The sequence below is a fragment of the Sinocyclocheilus anshuiensis genome, unplaced genomic scaffold (assembly GCF_001515605.1).
Source record: "Sinocyclocheilus anshuiensis isolate Anshui unplaced genomic scaffold, SAMN03320099.WGS_v1.1 scaffold890, whole genome shotgun sequence".
Taxonomy (NCBI): Eukaryota; Metazoa; Chordata; class Actinopteri; order Cypriniformes; family Cyprinidae; genus Sinocyclocheilus; species Sinocyclocheilus anshuiensis.
In genome coordinates, this window is record NW_015537986.1 from 129,267 (window position 1) to 141,940 (window position 12,674).

At 37.5% G+C, this 12,674-nt stretch overlaps 1 protein-coding gene across 2 annotated transcripts in view; it reads right to left on the bottom strand.

Moving 5' to 3' along the window:
• The window catches only part of LOC107674460 (serine-rich coiled-coil domain-containing protein 2-like), an 82,355-nt gene extending 74,780 nt beyond the window's left edge, over positions 1–7,575 (bottom strand). For both annotated transcript variants that reach the window (XM_016468440.1, XM_016468449.1), the window contains exon 1: positions 7,332–7,575. The gene's annotated coding sequence lies outside the window, so the exon portion shown is untranslated. The remainder of the gene's footprint in view (positions 1–7,331) is intronic.
• Between the last annotated feature and the right edge of the window lie 5,099 nt (positions 7,576–12,674).

Genomic DNA, 12,674 nt, shown 5'->3' on the forward strand with positions numbered 1-12,674 from the left:
ACCTCTTGGGCTGGTAGAAGACATGATAGGGTATAGACCCTTGCTGTAGTTATTTGATTGGTCCATCAAAACAAAGCACATGCAATATGTAAAGAGCACTTTAAAGCCACCTGCAGGCACTAGACACACCTTATTTTCCTTATTTTATGTTGCTACCTTTAGGGTTTGACTCTATTTCAAAGCACCTGATCTGAACAAATCACCTGAGAGTTCAGAATGGGACAACAAAGCTACATCAAGCAAAGTTTGCATAGTTTGTCTGAACTAAACAAACACCAAGTCACTGTGCAAATAATGAATGAGTCTGTAAAAGTTTCTGAAGATAGAGCTGCAAGAACAAAATTATTAACCCGTATGGAATTACCTGGATTTCTTTGATTATTAAACATTGATTGGTCTTCATATAAGTCACAAATATAAACACAATCAGACTAAACTATTAACACACAAACAGGTTTTCATTTTATTGAAGACATTAAGTGATCATTCAAAGTGCAAATTGGAAAAAGTAAGTGAAACCTGGAGTCTAGTAACTTGTAGATCATCCTTTAGCAGCAACAACAAACAAACTTCTTGTTTCATGCCACAGCTTCTCAGATTATGGTCAGGACTCTGACTTGGCCATTCCAAAGCATGAATGCATCTTCATTTGATTTACTTCTGTGCATTGGATTGTTTTGTTGATTCACCCCACCTCTCTTAAGTCTGAAGTCAAGCACTGCTGTCCTGACATTCTCTGGTAAAATGTCTTGGCACTTTGGAATTATTTGTTCCTTCAATTAACATGTTTACAAACACCAATATGCTGATAACTACCAAAAATTATCTTACTGAAATGCAAACCAATAACCTGACAACGCAAGAAAGCTGCGTTTTCCAAACATTTTTTTAAATCAGGTTATTCTCTCCAGTAGTGACATTAAAACATAAGATTCTGTGTATCTGACTCAAAGTATTTCATTGCAACAAGTTGCAATGTTAAATAAAGAATTGAAATGTCAGTGAGAAACCTGTACCGACATATTCTTCTCTTATGTTTAAAGTTTCTACAACTGTACCCTACCACAAAATGCTCACTCCTGCTAAATGGTGCTTAAATGGATTACTAGAACACGTGTGTCAAACACAGGTCCTAGAGGGCCACTGTCCTGCAGAGTTTAGTTCCAACCAGCTCCAACACACCTGCCTGGAAGTTTTTAACACTCATAAAGGCTTTGATTCACTGGATCTGGTGTGTTTAATTAGGAATGGAGCTGAACTCTGCAGGACAATGGCCCTACAGGAAAGTTTGACACCCCGGCTCTAGAAGAACCAGGTTTTGTGTGCTTTCTTTATTTAAATGGCAGGGCACCTGTGCAACACATCCAGTCTCATCTCCTTAAGGCTGGCCACATACTTGAAGATTTTAAGGTCTTTTTTATGCCCGATTTGCACCCCCGATTCAAGGCTTGTCACAAATGATTTTTTTGTCCAAAAAATCCTCTATTGTGTGGTGTCATTACGATTATTTAACTGCTCCTAATCGAGACTCAAATTGTAAATGTCAAACATGTTTGTCACCCATATTATTTTTTTTCACTGTACAGCAGAACGCGTGCCAGGAGAGCCAGTTGACAACGTCGATTGTCCTCCATGTGTTTTTATTCTCAAGTCATGTTTGATCTTGCGAGTCTCCGTGAGATCTTGTGTCACTGTGAAATCGTTCCTACAATCAACAAGTGTGTGGTCTCGCCGGTCTGGTTGAATCATCTAGTGTGCACGGTCAGAGGATTATAAGGCTAAAAATCAGTTGAAACACTCTTCATGTCTGTGGTCTCCCATGGGTTTAAAATCGGTTAAGAATTTAAAATTGTCTAGTGTGACCCATGCCTAACTTAAACACCTGACACAGCTTTTGCAAAAGCTGTTAACTTACTTTTCCCCAGCATGCACTGTTAATGATTACTGAATGTCTTCAATAAAATATTGAAAAGTACAATTGTTTGTTTGTTATTTGTTTTGCCATATTGTGTTTGGTTAGAAATGTGACTTAAAAGATCACAATGTATGAGCAATCAATGAGAAAATCCAGGTAATTACATAGTGTTCACAAACTTTTTCTTGTCAACAGTACATAAATACTCTTGTGTAATCTGGATTTGGAGGGTATAAACTTCTTAGGTTTTCCTCTTTAAATGTGAGTAAGATTTTTACATATATGCAAACAGCGACAAACGACCAAGAAAAACAATGCACACACACTGATCCCTACTGTATATGACTAATTCCAACAAGACCATCTCCTGAAGAGAAGCTTTTGAGCAGCCATATTAGAACGCATTTACGATGCAGGTCTTGATGCCCAATTTGTTGACTACATCTAATTTTTTTGAAAACCAGCTTACATCTTTTTTTAAAGTGACCTATACCTGATATCTGCATTTACACTATACTGTACACTTGGAGAAACATCCCAAGATAGACATAAAGGCTTACACCAGAAAGGATGTGAAAATGGCTCAATTTGCAATGGATGCAGACAATACATGCTTCTGCTTGCTCAAAGGCTCAAAAGACATAAAACTTCAGCATGAGTCTACTGGGTTGAGCCTTTGTCCTCCATTGAAAAGAGCGGTTGGTGTCCACCTGAGTTGACGTCATTGCCACCACGCCACCGTTGCTTTTTCAGCGACGTACAACTCGCATTGACAGGGAAATATCTCATCTGTCCTCTTACATGGCAGACACAAATCTATAACCGATATATATCTGATTTATTTCCACATATAAATGAGGCCTGAAACCATTCTGAGATATTGGTATTAATGTGTTTTTTTCCTGCTTACACATTTGTGGGTCATATCTACACTCTTAAAAATAAAGGTGCTTCACGATGCCATAGAAGAACCTTTTTGTCTAAATGGTTTCATAAAGAACCTTTAACATCTGAAGAACCTTTCTGTTTCACAAAAGGTTCTTTGTGGCGAAAGAAGGTTCTTCAGATTATAAAAAGATAAGAAAGAGATGGCTCTTTAAAGAACCTTTGACTGAATGGTTCTTTGTGGAACCAAAAATGGTTCTTCTATGGCATCGCTTGAAGAACCTTTTGAAGCACCTTTATTTTTAAGAGTGTAATCTGAGCCACATGGGAGGGAAAAATATGAATTTGGTCACTTGAACCATATAATTTAAATACAGCCTTAGTTTGCCCGACCACTAGAGGTTGTCAACAACAGCTGATACATCGACCTAAAACAGGGGTGTCAAATCCCGTTCCTGGAGAGGCACCCTTAAGCAGAATTTAGATCTGTAGCTGCCATTAAACACACCTGAACCAGATGATCAAGGTCTCTTTCAGAGCTTACTAGACTTGTATGTTTGTATGAATTCTTACGATGTGATTTGTATAAAAACGTATGATAATGGGGCATAAGCAGACCGTGGGAAAATGTGGATTTTACAAATCCATATGAATTTGTCACTAATTTACCAAAATATAAAAAATAAAATAAATAATAATAATAAATCGTCATGAAACTGTTGGTGTTCTTAATTCTAATCAAACAACGAAATAAAAACAGAAAATCACTAACTGCTCTTGATTGAATAACTTTTGTGTATATTTAATTCATAGACTATGCAGTGTTTTATTTTACATTTGATTAATTATTCAATTTCTTTCTTGAACAATGCTGCTCACTAGGTTAATGACATGGCTTTTTTATTATTATTAAGTTTCTTGAGGTTCATTTATTTATTAGGTCTTTGAGAATTGTAAAATTCCGCAGTATATCATAATGATATATATTATTTATCGTTATTGTGATAGAAGATTCATGTATCTATGCACTGATATCATCACAACTGGGACATTTCTTCACCATGCACAGACATCCTCTGGCTTGCCCAGACTGCACAAACCACACCCAGCCATCACAAACCCTGCCAGAGAGGTCAAAGCATGAATTATCTATAGAGATCAGATATCGGTGAAAGCCAAGAACAGTACAGAGAAGAGTTAATGTTGGGGGGGTGGGGGAGGCGCGGATTAATGCACAGGCTTGCCTAGGCTACAGCCTAGGGGCCCCACGTGTGCAGGGGCCCCTGATTGGCCAGAATATTTTTTTATTATTTTAAATTTACTTCAGCGCGAACAAAAAAGACCCTCATTGGCCCATAAGAAACATTAAAGGAGGAATCATTGCAGAGAGTCTGACAAAATGAATGTCTTGTATTGTAGAATGCACGCACTGCACTGCCGAGAGTTCGCGCCAATCGTTAAATAGAAACCGAAGGTAAAATGCGCGCGCGCATTCAAGCGATTTTAATACTCCGCGTTTTGAGAGCGACTCCCTCACGCGCCAAATTAGGCTACATACAATATCTAGGCTGTTATTAGTCTGTAGCAAGCGGCAACCTCCCGCTCTCTTTCGTGAAGCCAACAAGGAAGTGACTTAAACTGTAATTCATCAACTGGCCGCTAGAGGCTGGCTGCAAAAGGGAGTCAATCCGATAGACTCCCCATGTTAAAATGCCCAACTTTACAGCCGAAAAAAACATGTTTACAGCCTGGTTCAAAAAATGATTTTAGTCTATATAGCTAATTTTGCCCTTCATGACAACTGTGAGGGCGTTGAATTTTTTTATAACTCATCCGTTTAAATTATATTAAGCCTTAAAGTTCTGCATAATTAAGGGCGTGGCCACTTGAGTGACAGGTGGATTGCCGCTGCTGTCACCACCATCGAGCTAGGTGGGCGTGGTTTCAACAACCAGCTCCCGCCTCTTTGCCCATCTTCGATTAACCGGGAGTGACGCGCAGTGACGCACTGCAAAAATGCATAGCCTCCGCCCACTTTTAAGCTTCAAAAACTCTCTTTGGAACCCTACGGGTGACATCACGGACACTACGTCCATGTTTTTATACAATATATGGTCTGTAGGCTATAATAGGTTGTGTAGTTGTCTATAGTATAGCTCTGTATCATGCTTGAAAAATTTGTTCTCTATTTGCACTTTGGATATTGAGAGAGTATACTTTGATTATGGCTGCACTTATTGTTTGCACTTAATATACGACTAAGAAATAACTGTGTTGTTTATTTTTTGTTATTTATACTGTTTTTATTTCTGTTCAATTTGTGAAAAGGAGTTCAGTTAGGAGGTCAAACGTTCTAGAAGCTCATAATTCATGTACAGTTCTAAGGTCTGAAGAAACTCACATGAAATCATACAGGAGAGAAGCCAGTCACTTGAGTTTGTGGCAAAACCTTTTAAAGTGCTTGAGTGTTGTTGTCTTTTACTGCATATGATAATTCATACTCAGAAAGTAAAACTGAAATGACATGTATTACAAGATAATTAGTTAAAACAATTCAAAATGCACCTGCACCATACAAAATGAGTGCAAGACCAGTCCAGTCATGTATTTGGTCATTGAGAATTTTTTTTTAAATAATGTGTAAAAATCTTGCCTCGTCTCGTTCTCGTGAACCCAATCTCGTGTCTCGTCTCATCTCTTGAGTTAAGTGTCGGCATTAATGATAATTAAACAACAAAAGACGAGGAGAAAATCACATGACAGAATAGCATTTGTAGCTTTTATAAGCATTTATATAGTGAAAATCGTGCCCTACCATCACATTCAGATCTACGCAACCAATAAATAAATTACTAGCACAAAATTGTTTACAAGAGCACGTATTTCTTCATTGATCCAGTCACTTGATTCTGCTCTCAAAATGCACCAGATTTATGCATTTAAATTTAAAAAGCATATGATTAAGGGAGGGGGGGGCTCACACAAAGAGCAGCCTAGGGGCCCCTGACCACCTTAATCCGCCCCTGGGTGGGGGGCATGGATCTTTTTATCCAGTATGTTCTGAACCACAGCAAACAAAACTGCAGGACTTTACTAACTAGTATCAGTTAAGCTTAACTAACTGGATAATCATATTAGAAAAAAGTGTCTAATCCCCTTCTTATCATTAAAGCCACGTGAGAGAGAAAGCAAAGATCAGCATGGTCGTTATTTGCATCATACAGGCTAGACTAAAAGTTATCTATAAGTAGGCTAACCTGAATTATGCAAGAGCTCATGGATCATTAATGATTATGAGAGATCATTATTGGCCTCACAGTTTTGGCCACATCAGTATTAGTCTCTCTGTAGCGAGGGAGTGTCACATTACCTAAAGACCATCATTACCTGTGTCTGACCTTCAAGCTTTCAAAACACCACAAAAGTGTTCACATCTGCTTGCAATGCTCTTATCACACAGACAAGAAGGTTGCATTGGAAAAAAGCTGAAAAAACATTAATTGTTCTTGTTGTTGTTCTTTGGAACAATCAATAGACATAGCTATCATGGAAAATCCTTCAGAAAATGCCTTAAATTTCATGCACCCACTTAATCAGGGAAAAATTAAGCATAAAATATAGAATAAGACATCAAAAAGTTTAATAAGAAATAACCTTGCAAAGAGAGTTATACATCTCAAATCTAAAGTTTGCAGCACCCAACTAAAAAAGGGATGGATAATTAAATTAAAATATACTAAGACAAAGTGGAATTGCCAGACATGTGATAAGATGATGGATAGATGGATACTCTGTTAGACTAGGATGGTCATTCTACAACTGTGGTCACATTTCCACCTGATTTGTGTGTATATATATATATATATATATATATATTCATTTTTATATTTTTCCCAATTGAATAATTATTAACTTTAATTTTCATTAATGGCTGTCACAATATTTTTTTAAGTGATTTACATGGTGTTCTTTTAGAACACAACATTTTGATTAACAACCTATCACAAATAACAGAACTAGAGTAACTGAAAATACAAAATTATTATTTCAAAAGTATTTCATTCAAAACGTTTATATGTCGATTGTTAAATAATGTTTTACACATTTCACTTTTTACTTATTCCATTTAGTCAAATACACTATATTTCACAAAAAAATTTAAGTTTTAACCTGCAAAATGTTCTTTACTGCATCATGAGGGAAAAAAAAAAAAGCTTATTTACAATGTCTTCATAAGTGACTTTCAATAATTAAATGAAAACTAAATAAAAACAAGATTATTATTGTAAAATTAAATTAAACGCGTCTGTGTGTTCAAACGCGAGTTTACATTTTAGTTTTTCCATATTAATATAAGTGACAGCATCTGCCACTGCTAGTGCAGAATGACCCAGGATTGTAAACAAAGACAAAAGCACATCAACTCAGATGATCAAACCACTACGAGCAAACTATAGTACTAACATAGATTAACGTAACTTAACAAGAACAACAGAAAAATGTTGAAAAACGCAGTCAGAAGGAAACCCACACCTTATCTGAACGGCCGCCTGTACGACTTCATCCGATTGAAGGCGAATATAGCTGGGCGTGGAAATCCACCACAGGAGTCAAGCCCGTTTACTGCCACTGTTAAAGCTTCCACCTGATCCGACTCTTAGTCGATACAGTTGTCCGTGCATATGAAGACTAGCTCTGCTCTTCACATTCTATGTTATTGTGAAGGTATGTCCTGCCGGCATGAGAGCGTGTTGTGTGAAAACAGCTGACACTGACGTCAGCATTCCTCATACTGCGGGTATACCCGGAAATGGGCGTTGCTTAGCAGCGCGGGACGTTCTTTCTGATTTGGGCCTGTCCCTATCATAAGAAGATGCCGCATTAGGCTGCAAGTACGCGCCCCCATCTGGCAACGATCAGCAAGGTAGTTGGTGGGGAAACAGAGCCTCTAGAAACTCCGAATCAATTAAACCAAGTGCTTCGCAAAATGATTCACTACATCTAAGCGCTGGAAACACCGAACCCTGGCGACACTAGTGCTGTAAACACCGCACTCTGGTGGTCAAAAAGGTGTAAATGCAACTGTAGCACGGTCTACAAATGTATAATGGCACCTTTTACAAACTAATTCATGTTTTCACAAACTTGTAATCTATTATGTTAACTAAAAACTATTAAATATAAAGCGTCTGTGCATAATGTGTTCTTTTATTAATTTAGTGCTGGTTTTATGTTGGCTAGCTATTTTTAGGGAGAGCTTGGCTAATCAGGCCAGTAAGAGTCATTTACTGTAGTTCACTCTTTATTATGCACATTGTTAAAACTAGCAGACAAAAGCCGTGTGAAATTTTCAAAGAAAATATATCGTTCCAGCGTTTATACGTTTATTTTGCTGAGAACTTCTTCGGCTTGGGAGTGGGCCCGGGGGAAATATTCTTTCACGTGGCACGAATTGCCGGAATCGAAAGGAAGCCTATTTGGCGGAACAGATGATGAAATATAATTTGGTGTTTTGCCCACCACTCCACTGGATCCAAAACAGATACTATTATACTCCAACATGTGCATCAGCTGTGGCACTGTGGACTCTTTGTATCTCATCTGTTTTATAGTACATGAGCAACTATTATTTTTTACATTTACATTCATACATTGAGTAGACACTCTTCTCTTTATCTCCTGTCCTCTTGTTGAAGTGTTTAGGTTGATTCTGGTTTTAGCGGTGTAGATGTGGCATGGATCTGTGCTCTGCATTCAGAAAATGTCCATTCCTTGACTGCAGCATCAGCACTGGTTTTACGGCCAAAAGCTAAAGTCTTAAATCTAGGATCCACAAGTGTCACCTTGTCTCTTTATGGACTTGACAGCTCAGGATTAAATATTAAATTTGAAAAGCTGTTAAGTCTTTCATCTGCTGTTGATGGCTTTCTCACTATTTTTATGAAATATTAAATTTCTGTGATTTACATGTAATTCCAAATTATTTTTTCTTCAATTATACATTTTTTTTTTACAAATTATAATAATGTTTGGCTGTTTTTGTCCATTAATTACAATAAATACAATAAAATACCTGAAAATGGCTGTCCATCTACAGTCCCTATTCAACCTGACAGCTTCAGAGGACACAGAGAAGAATGACAGAAAATCCCCAAATCCATATGTGCAAAGCTTGTCACGTTAAAAAAAAAAAGAAAGAAAAAGTGACGTGACATGTGGCCAAGTATGGTGACCCGTACTCGGAATTAGTGCTCTGCATTTAACCCATCCAAAGTGCACACACACAGCAGTGAACACACACACCGTGAACACACACCCGGAGCAGTGGGCAGCCATTTATGCAGTGGCGCCCGGGGAGCGGTTGGGGGTTCAGTGCCTTGCTCAAGGGCACCTCAGTCGTGGTATTGAAGGTGGGAGAGAGCGCTGTACATTCACTCCCCCCACCTACAATCCCTGCGGTATGAGACTCGAACCCGCAACCTTTGGGTTACGAGTCCGACTCTCTAACCATTAGGCCACGACATCCCCACATATACCAAAAAAATACACATTTAATACCAATTATAGCCAAACAGTCTGTAATCGCCTCCAAAGGTGCCTCAAATAAGTATTGCGTTAAGAGTCTGAATAGTTATCACATGTTTTTTGCTTTGTCATTAGGGTTATGGAGTGTAGATTGATGTAATTAATCATTTTACCAAAGGCTGCAAAATGTGGGAGAAAAATGAAGGGGTCTAAATACTTTCTGAATGTTACATTCCGGCTCAGGGAAGCAACAAAATACAAAGGGTACTATGTCCAAATATCAGATATTTATTAACTTAGGAGTTCAAAAAAAGAAGCAAAAACAACATAAATGTATAAACAACAATAAAGAATTGCATAATTAACAGAATTCAACTTAAATTGAAAGAATAGCAAAAGGTCCAGCCCAGCTCATTGCAGGAACATTTCACAAAAGATCCAGGTCTCTTAAATATCCAGTTCGTGATTAATAACCAAGGTTGGGAGGGTTACTTTTAAAATGTATTCCGTTACAGTTACAAATTGCTTCATTAAAAAAGTATTCAGTAACGTAATCAAGTACCACAATATAAAAGTTATGTAATCTGATTACTTTTGAATTACTTCAAGTTACATATGTAAATAAGTCAAAAAAGCAATATCTAAGTACTTTTATTTAACTATGACTTTAAAATTAAAACTAATAAAAACTATAGTAAAAACTATTTGAAACTATTAAAAATTGTGTCTTGTTTCACCATCTAGATATTATTATTACAGTTTTACAGGTTTTTTTATTATTATTATTTTATTTCTTTAACATGTACAAGTAAAAATAAATATAGTTTATATACAACATTGAAAAATTTACACCATATACAGATTAGTCTATTTTAAAATAAGCCATGTCGAAATTCATGTGAAATGCTATTTTTCTGTATTTCATTGACTGATCCTGGGTGTGGGGACTCTCATATTCATTTCTACATTTTCAGGCTCATTTTCCGCTAGAAAACTTACAACTGCAGTCATGCACACCATGGAATTTTAAATCACTAACAAACACTATATACCTGCAAATATTCAAGTTGGTTAAGCAGCCTTTGTTAAAGCAAGAGTATGCATAGCTTACGCTGTACAACTATGTTATTTCCTTTATCCTCTTTGAAAACAAAATAACTGTGAAATTTCCAGACATGAAAACGTTTTTCCCAGCAGGAAGCATCGTAATTAATTCATCCCGCGTTTGAGGAGAATAATTGTAGACGGGTGTTATTTGCGCACGCACCAGCAGGCGGCTCACGTGAGTCAACATGTGTCAACAGAACCAGGAACTAGAGCCCTGCATTCCCACTTTTTACAAAAAAAAAACTTTTGTTGTGCCCCTAGGGCCGGGCTTCGGGCCGATTTTCACGTCATAGTTCAGACGCGGGCCGGGCCTCGGGCCTGTTTTAGGCTTCTCCTTATTTTTATATTTTAGACATCCATCAATTGGTGATGAAACAAAAATTGCTGCGCTGGCGGAAACCACACGAGACCGTGCTACCGCGACTGTCAAGAGCGGCTCGACGGTGTTTAGTGTCCAGCTGCAGCAGCATGAATGGTGCCTGCAGTCAGCGCAGCTGAACAGTTCTGCGTTCAAATGCACGCAATCAGCTAAAGCTTGCCGCAAAGCCCCAGCAAAAGTAATTACCATGAATGTGTCAGGGGGAAATAGTAAGGAGATATTTGAATTATTTACTAATAAACTAGTGTTTTCTGAGTCGGTGTCGCAAGGATGAAGATGACGATCCTGACTCGCCATCTCCTCATTAGACGTGCCTTTAGAGATTAGTGCATCTTTACGGATTATGATTATGATTATAATGAAAGAGTTGGATTATGATTATGAGTATAATTAAAGAGTTTTTGTTTTTGATTTGTTTTATTTCGTTAAGTAGTCATTTAAAGCTTTCTATAGATATATTTATCATGTCTGTGAGGCATCTCGCTGAGTTTCGGTTAATTTTTGTGAAGAAGGCTAAATTGATCAAACATATATGATCAGCTCACTGTCTGCCGCTGGCCGCTTGGTCGTTAATTTTAAAAACAAAAACTTGTAATGAACAAAAAAATGCTCCAAACGTTTTTCTAAATTAATTTGATAAAAAAATTAAACGAAATATAATCACTTTGCCTTTTCATGCAAAACTGAACTATTTTAATAGCTGAAACTATTTTATTATTTACTATTAAACTATTTTAGTAGCTGTTTTGCGAGAAGGGGGTAAAACGAGGGGCTCGGCCCGGTAATTCTGATAAGCTGTCGGAGCGGCCCGTGCAGGGCTACCAGGAACTATGATGAAGCAGCGCTAAATATATAGCGTTATGTCAAAATACTCATTTATTTCATTTTAAATTAAACAAATGTAATCCTGATAGCAGGTGCCCCCTCAGATTTTTGAGCCAAGTGGATTTTGAATGCAGCTTCCAAAAGGCAAAAAATATCCTATTGATATTTTCTATATTTAATACAATCACACCTGCGTGATTAAAGTTCAGTGCATCACATCATCAGCTGCTAAATTCAAATGTGATTTCGCTGGCTGACGCTGAGCCAGATACAGACGCGTTTTTAAATATAAACTCAGTCGTATTAAAAATATGTTATGGCATGACATCCATATCTGTTAATTAAGTAAACAGACAGGTTTTTATGCATAGATTACATTATTAGGTTACTTTGACCAATGCCCACTATAGATCAACATAATCTATAAAGGTGAGAGTCAAGATATTTCATGATATAGTTAATGCGTTTGAGGATGTTTCGAATAAAAAATAAAAAATAAATAAAACCTAAGTGCTGTCGTGGCTGCTGTGTGTCACATGACGACCCCCCCCGCCCAACTCGTGCCCCCTCAAAAATAATGAGTGCATGACGCCCCTGCCTGACAGTATTCCCACTTTTTACAAAATGTAACTGTAATCTGAATACTTTGTTTTTTGATGTAACTGTAACGGATTACAGTTACTAGATTTTTGTATCCTGATTACGTAACGCCGTTACATGTATTCTGTTACTTCCCAACCCTGTTAATAACAGGTGGATCTTTTTAACCTGTAAAAATAAACAACAACTGAACGAACCAAAACAAATCTAACCCGTAACAACTCTTGAACAGCAGATGTCGCCAACATGCAATGTTTTGAGTGCTTCGAAAGAGTGAATCATTTTGTGAACCGTTTCGATCAATTGATTCATAATTCAAAAGCTGGAAGTAAGCGTCCGTATGCCCTACTCATGCTGAAGAGTAGTTGTGGCCTAATGGCTAGAGAGTCAGATTTGTAACCCAAAGGTTACGGGGTTTGAGTCTCAGTACCGGCCGGA